The sequence below is a fragment of the Strongylocentrotus purpuratus genome, unplaced genomic scaffold (assembly GCF_000002235.5).
Source record: "Strongylocentrotus purpuratus isolate Spur 01 unplaced genomic scaffold, Spur_5.0 spur5_scaffold_4, whole genome shotgun sequence".
Lineage (NCBI taxonomy): Eukaryota > Metazoa > Echinodermata > Echinoidea > Camarodonta > Strongylocentrotidae > Strongylocentrotus > Strongylocentrotus purpuratus.
In genome coordinates, this window is record NW_022145610.1 from 24246944 (window position 1) to 24256479 (window position 9536).

Sequence of the window (9536 nt, forward strand, 5' to 3'; positions counted from 1 at the left end):
CTAGTTATTTAAAGCAGCCTAAAACCCATCTTCGAAAATGACATTTGCTAGACACAATGTAATGGGGCAGGTACGAGGGCCCTGAAAATGGACCCAGAAATTGAAGTGAAAGTGTAAAAACAGTAACAGGTTGAAACCCCAGAGAGAACAATTAAGCCCTAAATTAAGCATGAAAAATATCAGTTCTATAGAGAGGGCTGGCATGGGGTTCCATTTTTTATTCAAGTGCCCCCTCCCTATTTTACCCGATTATAAATGAATTCAAGCGAGGAAAAAAATGCAAGATCCCCCAAGAGCACAGCCTGCCACTATTCTTCTAGTACCTGCATAACTCTCTTTACCACTGCCAAACATGTTGATGGAGGATGCCCACCGGATGAATCCCTTAACTCTCAATTTTTCATCTTCTTCCTCTTGTACCTACATCCATTTTGTCTCTAGCTTTCTACCCTTCATTACTGCTCACCTCCCCCCCCCCCCTCCCCTCTGTGAGCTCTACCTGATCCCCCCCCCCCCCCCCCACTCACTCCCTCCCTCTCTCTATATCTCTTTTTTCTTTCTTCTCTCTTCATCTCCATCGCTCTCTCTCTCTCATTCTCTCTATATCTCTTTCTTCTTTCTCTTCATCTCCATCTCTCTCTCTCATTCTCTCTATATCTCTTTGTTCTTTCTTCTCTCTCTTCATCTCAGTCACACTCTCATGAAAACCTAGTACAATGCAAAAAACATATATTTTGAAGGATCTTAATATAGTCTCATTTATTAAACCAATGTCACAAATCCACACTATAAATAACCTTCCAAATCTTAGAGATATTTCAATAAATTTAAGAAAACTAATTTGTTTCATATTCAACAATGAATCAGTGAAATTGAATACCCTGAAGAGAAAAAAATTAAAGGAATGATTTTGAATAAGTCTTGAATATGTCCAAACCATGACAAATATGTAGAATGTGTAATTACTCCCCCCCCCCCCCCCCATCCTCCTCTGTGACTGTTCACACACAAAATAACTGACACAGTATAGAGTACAGCTTCAGATGCAGATATCCTGATATGATTCATGAAAACAAAATATTTCCAAATAAAATCCTTCAAAGTAAATCACTACAAAAGACTACAAAATGAGCAGATACTTTTTCATAAAACAAACATGGCTTAAATTATGGTGTCGTTATGATTGTGTATACGGTATATGTAAATTTACATAAATTCAGTCATGAAAATTCTTGCACACTTGTTTGAATATGGACAAAAATATTTTACTGTTGAATCTAAAGATTAATAAAATAAACAAAACTATTGTGACTTCAAGAAAGAGTTCACAGACATCAGTGTACACGTAAGTGTTATCATCTCTTACACCTTCTGATTTTTGCTTATAGCAGAGTTCAGTTAGGACACAAGCACAAATGTATCAGGCTTTGCCCTCTCCCCTATACTATCAAAACACATATACAAACAACCTTACCGTAAGTAACCTGAATGTTTCAAGGAAATTGCCCTTTTTTATAACAATAACAATTTCACTGTACTTGAAAAAATGAAGAAAAAATTCACTTGCCATTTCTGTAAATTTAAATATTCAGCCAAAGTGTGCTGTGAAAAAACACAAGGCAGTGATTTGTTGTATACCTGTATATAATTTTAATATTGATCTAACAGGTCTGGCAATATATTTAATGTATTCTGCAATGCTATTCGAATATTGGTTACTAATGAACTGGATCACTTGGTTAACTATTACTCCTGTAGTATGCCACATGCTATACGGAAGTAAGAAAGAAAGAAATATTAAAAAATTACCGGTACTCTATTCTCTATACATGTATCACTTCGAGTAAGAATATGATACAAATCTTATTGCATGGACTTCATTTCAGAAGAATGTTTAGATACTCGTTTATAATGACCTTGTTCATAAATGCAGCATAAATATGTTGTTTGGAACATTTCTACTTCTTTGTTAACCTTTCAGGAAACACAATGCCTTTACCATTCAAATGGGCATTGTTAGAGGTTGGTTTCACCTAGCAACTAAGTAGAATGCAGACATGACAATGACCTACATGTAGGACATTTATATACAAACTTCTTTTTATTTTAATTCTTTTCTAAAAGCTTGTATACTATTAAGTTTTCCAGAAAGAAAGAAAACAAACTAATGAATATTAAATAATGAGAATCTATACAAAGCCAGTTGGGAGTCTGCACGACTAGGGGTGTTGGGGATATAGAGAGGATAAAGAAAGATAAAATCCTGATAAATCCCATTTGTCCTGAAGAAATTGGAATGCTTTGATTTAAAACACTGTTAAGAAAGTGAACTTAGTGAAGTGTCCAATATTGATAACTAATACAAGAAATGAATTGAAAATGAAACATTCTAAATATGGACTTGGTTATGAAAGCAATCACCATCCACCTTACATTTGGATTACACTTGACATAGCATAAATGAAAAAAAACCATCACTGTCCAACAATATAAATGTTTGCTATGTCCCACCACACAAAGGATAAATAATACCTTTTTGTATTTGTATGCAGCCATTTTGATATGCATTAAATTCAGCTGAAACAGATTAAGAAATAGAAAGTTAGTTTGTAAAAAATGAAAGCATTTTTTCTGGTTAGTGACATCTAAAGTTTATACACCTGCGGGAAAAATAATTTATGTGTCTCACACATTGATGACTTTGTACAAAAGGGTACTTATCACTAATTACATAATCATGTGCATATTTGATATTTGAATATAACTGGATAGATTGGAACATAAGAAAAAATATTAATGTCTCAATCCTAAACTCTTATAGATCTAGCTGTACATACACAGAAACAAAACAAATCGTGTCATGACAGGTACAGTATTTTCAGCATCACCACACTACAACATTTACAACATAAAACTATGATCCAGATTTCCAACAAATTTCATACTCCTTACAAATGTATAAATCAATATATAGTTGCCTTTACAAGTAGAAGGTAATATATATATAATCTGTTTCAACAAAAGTTTCTAGCACATATTAAAATTAACCAAAGATTTGACTTTTGACTTAGATACTTTGGTCTTAATTCATCTGCTATTGAAACTAAATACACATAAAACATAATATGAACAATCTCTTTGTTTGAATATACTTCAGAGAATCTGTTTCAGGGTTTTTTTACCTTCAAAGTTTTTAACATCGTTTGTCATCAGCGTAAGCTAAAGAACTTTTTACTTCAAGAACTTAAAGATGTCAATAATTCATGTTAATACTTTAAAGGAATATATATGCATGTAAAATAGTAATAAGGAGCCGCCCTACTTGATCAAATAGTGTTTCAATACTACTTAAATACAAACAAATTAATTGAAAATTCAAATACATGCATGTGTACACAAATACAAATTATGTCCAAAGTCCAAACCATTAATACCAGTTACTGAAAACATACACAGAATTAATCTCTGTACAAGTATTGCACAATCAAGAATGTAAACCACATTATAACATGTAGTTAATCCAATCAGCTTGGTTACAGGTATTATTCTTTATAATGAGCACAGCAGACCAAAGAAAGCATGAAGCAGTTTCTCCTTGAGTATGTTACTTCAATTTCATGTAACTAATGTAACTAACCCCTAAACCCAACATGCTATCAAAATCAAATCAAGCTACAAAGTTATAATCAATTTTAACTAAGAAGATAATATGGAGATATACAAATTACCCAAACTACAATAAATAAATCTCCATTGGTTACCAGTACGCCACAGAATAACATTCAAAATCTTGCCAATTATATACATAAAGCACTTCTTGGTCAAGATCCCACCAAAAAAGGGATCTGCCAAAATAAAGTTTTTAAACAGCTTAGAAAGGAAGTCCAAAATTTAGATTTGGATTAACATCACAGAAGTACACATGAATCTGGCAAGATGCGGCAAATATTATTGATAATTTGATATGATGTGAAATATTGGACTATCAAATAAAGCCTGCAATGCAAATTAGCAAGCATTTTATAACTGTTTAATCTCACATTGAAAAAGAATATTTCTCTGTGGATGACTTGTGCATTTAATGTGCTTAAAACATTCCCCCCCCCCCGCCCCGATATCAAAAGGACATACTGAACGTGCCTTCACAATAAACTGGCATATCTTAAATTCTTTAACGATGTTGAATGAAAACTCTTTTTATTAACCTATTTATACATCACACATCTGAACAAGATATACAATGCAAAACACATTGCTGTAACCTTTTACCTCAGTATAAATCTCCAGTAGAAATACATATATTGATTATTTTATATTGCCATCAGTGCATAAAAACTCTTCCGCAGTGATATCTGCAATTCTGCATCATAGGAATTACATTCCCTATACAGATTGTACATTTAATGTATGCTATTAAAGTACATCAAAACGTATCTAATCTACCTGCAACTTTGTTGATAAAATCAATACTTCACATTAAATATAAATGTAATACATCTGTACACAAAAAAAGCAAGAATAAAGTGCCACATCTTGTGTCTATTGTATGCTTCTAATGCCTCTCCCCCAACAAAAAACAAAAAACAAAAAAGTGATGTACAGATCATATTTTGGTGAACACATTTTTGATTGGTACATTTGCTGAACTGTCTTCCCCCCCCCCTCCAATTCATTTATTTATTCACCTGTGTGTGTGTATATGTGTGTGAGAGAGAGAGAGAGAGAGAGGGAGAGGGAGGGCGAGAGAGGGAGAGAGAGAGAGAGAGAGAGAGAGAGATATATCTCAATTGAAAATGCTTCCTCCGTCATCTACAATGTCCATATGACGTTTATCTATCAATAAAACATATCTAAAATATAACTACCCTCTATTTTCTCATCAATATATTCAATTTAATAGTAAATACAATATTTTCTATAACTAAGTACTTACAGACACATCTAAAGGTAAACGCACTGATAAATAAGTAAATTATACGCAAATATCATTGGTATCAATACAGCTAGATATTATTTCAATGGTGATTTTAATTTGAATTAAATTAAGTACGCATCAGCAATAGCTTCAGCAATTTCAAAGGTGAAAAGAGAATATCATGCTCTCTGCTAATACCAGAGAATGAGTAGAAGTGGAATATATATTATTTTCTTAAGTAGATGAAGTTGTGAGACCAAATATCATACCGGCTGATATAATGGTATGCAAGGTGGAAGGTTTCATGAAAGGAAATTTGTAGTACTTGTCACGGAAGTATAATGCAATAAAAGATTTGAGATACTTTTCTAAAACAACCTACATTTGTCTCTGCACTTTAGTTTTTACCTTTCACCTTTGCAATCTTTGTAATTATATCCAAATAAATGTATGTCCGTTCTTTCAGTCAGTGTCCATGTATGTTCCATCATAATTGACTGACACTGGATTTGTTTAAATTACAAATTAATGTGTGCACACGCAGCGTCCCACCAGATAATAATCCAGCTTGCTTTCATTAGGGTGAGGGAAGTTTTATGATGATGAGAATTCCTTATGACGGTAGGTTCAGGGAACAGTGAATTACACAACGAGATCTGTCGGTCATAAAAGTGAAGTCCACTCTTGGTGACTGACAACACCTTTTATTGGGTTAACACCGAGATGGTGTCCAATTCCCCATTAACCCACAACTATGAGTGTTTAACCTTCTAATCTTCAGGTCTGATTGTTATAATTAACTATTCATATTTCAGTGAGATGAAATCTATCACTTTGCTCTAAATTAGACCAAGGTGATGTCAAATGTACTTTGTTAAATAAATAATACATGTATGTTAATAATGATGGATTATTCAAATTGATAAACATATTTCAAGGGTTGCAATGATTGTCACTCTTTCACATTTCTTTATTTCTTCCGATAATTTCAGACAGGTAACTTTATGATATACTTCCTTGACCGAGCAAGAGAAAAAAACTACTTTTAGAAGCACTCTGCATGCATACACATACCTCATTTTCATTCATAGTGAAGGGCTTTCGTATCACTGAATAAATGTTGCATAAAATGACTATTGCTGGGCCTGACAAGAAATGCTATAAATTTGAAGTTTCCTGGGACATTTGGGGGTTCAAACAAGGAATACTTGAGAAAGGAGTATGTATCAAATTTGAATACTGTGTGAAATGGTCTTGTACCTTGTATCTTACCATGCCTCACTATGCATTGATGGAGACTTACGGGAGAAATTCCTTAACTCTGTCACTCCGTTACATGACGGAGCAAATAGTAGATTGCACAACATGGTTGTCCTTCTTTATCACCTCTTGCCCATGCTGGCTAACCCTGATGCTCTCGTTGCCATAGCGACCATACTGGAGCATTTTCTGTCCCGGATGATCGGTCTCATCCTTGGGCCTGGGAGGACGAGGACGACGTTGGTACTCCTCCTGGTACTTCTTCTGTTGATCTTTGAAGATGACGACCGACGTGTCCTGGTAGCGTTCACGGATGAACTGCCGGGACTCCGGATCTACCGTCCGCCGGCTCAGAAATCGATGCGCCACTGTTCCTGATGTCTGCACAAACGGTTGGCTGATAAAGACGGTTTTGATCAGGTTAACATCGTGCAAGCCCAGTGCTTGCTAAAGAAATGCCAGAAAAGTACAAGAAACCGTGCCTTCTGTTTCATCAGTTCGTAATGTAACGTCACATCAACTGCTCCTGTGCTATTCTACATCATGTCTACAGGGAAATCCTCACAATATCTTCTCTTGTTTGGTGTGTTTGTTTGAAATGACTCAAGCTACCATTTCTATCAAGGTCAAGTCCTTTGATATAACTGCTTCTGGATCAGGTCAGGTACAAAAAGAGTATGTGCACCTGTAGTTTACAGTTCTTTATGTCCGCTTTCATACAGGTGAATCAAGCTGTAGGAAAATGGAAAGAAATTGTATTAATACAATGAATGTAAACAGTTCTCATTTACAAGTTTAAGCAGTCTACATAGTTAGTAATATCTCAAAATTTTCTGCAATGCCTCTCCTCATTGCATAGTAATAAACATATAGATCTCAAAACCAAATAAAACGCTTTTCATCTCTGAATTCTGTAGGTCTACTAGATCTATTTAAAAAAAAAAGGGGGGGGGTTATGTTGTTAGGCATAACATTAACTTATTAACAAATAAAATAATTAAAAACAAATATATAACACAATATCCAATCTTCCTGGCTTGGAGTTATAAGGGGTCTTTATTTTTATTGACAGGCAGATTCATTTTGCAATTAGACTAAGTACTCAAGTAACTCAGTAGTTTTGGCTCTTTTAGTTTTAGTTTTATTTTCTAGACTTCTAGTTTGTACATAATTGTGTTGCAGGCTAGACTACGAGGGGTCAAGATTGACGTCATTCATCGATATTGCATTGTAAGGCTAATAGCAAATAGGTAGCCGTCAACATAACCAATCAATTTAATCACATTCAAAGTCATTGACGTGAGTTCACAACTTCAAACTCGAATTTTTTAGGGCCCAAGGCCAAGTGTTTTTTCAAATTTGTTTAACTAACACAAAATATACCATATGGGAACACAACACAATCATACAACACAGGCAGTGCATTGGGCAATCAATGTCTACGATCGCGCTCGCGAAGCGAAGCAGCTGCAGTTCATAATCAAATGTGTAAATGTGAAGGCTTAAATTACCATTTCTATGTCTAGAAGGGAACGTTTGGCCAGACAGATCCTGCGATTTAACAGCAAAACTTGTTAGTTAGGCCTTTGTGCGGTTCAGATACAAAATAATGATTTATTTTAAATACCCAGTTCGGACGTACGGTACGTAAGTTGCGCAGCGCGCATATATATACAGTGCATGCATAGTGGGAGTTGCCGCTGCGCTGGCGCCTTGCTTCATGGAATGAATGGATGCCGCCGGATGCCTCTCATTTCAAGCACAGTTAGGGATCCCACAACTGAATGTCTGTATCATCATCACATTTCATGTTTTATTCCATGTTTTATTCCACTACAGAACGTGTACTAGATAACACTTTTTGGATCCAACTTTGTTCTATTCCGAAATTCGTTCGGCATGCTGGAGCGGATCTATACAAGGGGCGGATCTATACATAATTATAATTAAAGGATTGTATGGCCAGCCCCCCCCCCCGTCCCCAGTGGGCACCGGGGTAGAACCACGAACATGCATCATAATTGAAGGTAGAAATGGGGTCACTATACATGAGGATATTTCAGTGCAAAGCCCACATGTTTAACTTCATAAGACAAAGTTGTTAAATGTAATATTAGATCTTCTTTTTTTTCTTGGGGGGGGGGGGGGCAAACCTGATTCCCCTTATATACCGCTGTACGTGAACGGGGGGTGGGGGGGGGGGGGGGCGATACGACATTTATTTTCCTAATGAGCCTCAAGAGTTCTAGGACATTCACCCCCTGGACCATTACCCCTCCCCCGGCCCCACCCCCTCCCGGCCAATTACCAGCGGGACAACCACCCCGAGGACAATTACGCCCAGTATATCCCCCTATAGGACAAAGAATTAACTCCAAGGAAAATTATCCCCCCCCCCCCTAGGACAATTACACCACTCCCCTGGAAAATTACCCCGTATGATTACCCTCCGGAAATAACCCTCAAGGGTAATCACCCCCTCTGGTATGCGTGCGTGTAAACCGATATTTCGCCGAGTGGGGGGGGGGGGGGGGGGCTGGGGGCTGGTAGTGAGCAACAATTTTTTTTTTTTTTTTTTTTTGCCGACCGATATTTCGCTCAGTGAGGGGGGGGGGGGGGTAAGGAGGATTCTTTTTGTTTTCAAAATTGAGGGGGATTTAACCTCCGAAACACCCCACCCCCCTGGAAAATTACCCCGTGTGACAATTACCCTTTAGGATAATCACCCTTTAGGATAATCACCCCCTCTGGCGTGCGTGCCGCTTGTTTGTGTGTGAGGGGTCGAACATTGGTTTTTTAGGGGTAGGGGTGGGGTATTAGGGAGTTTGAGGTATTTTATGTTATATATTGTTTCCATTCTGTCATTATTTGTCATATTATTCGAAGCGTATGCTTGTTTTTGTTTTTGTTTTCTAAGAATTAATGAATGGCAGTGTGAGATAGTAATTTGCTCGACATCCTACTTGCCAGTCCCCCCCCCCCCCATCTTTAGATCTCACTATGTAGGCCTACAACCAACTAAACCTGGGTAACACTGATTTATGTGTCTTGATTTTTATTAGCTATGTACCTTTAAATGTATTGACTTCATATATTTTTTCTTTTGATATTTGTCAACATTATTCAGATTATTTCATTTTTGCCTTGGTACCAGTACAGAGCAGAGGAGAGAGTTTCCAGATCAGTTAACCCTAATAAGGCCGGGGGGGCATTATGGCCCCCCCCCCCCCTCCACGATTTTTCTGATTGCTCGGGAACGCATATGGATGGCGCCCCGCCGCTCGCTGACTTTTTTCTTTCGAGTCTTGAGCAACTTTTATAAGAATTTTTTTGAAAATCGAACCTACGGTTGCAAGGTCAC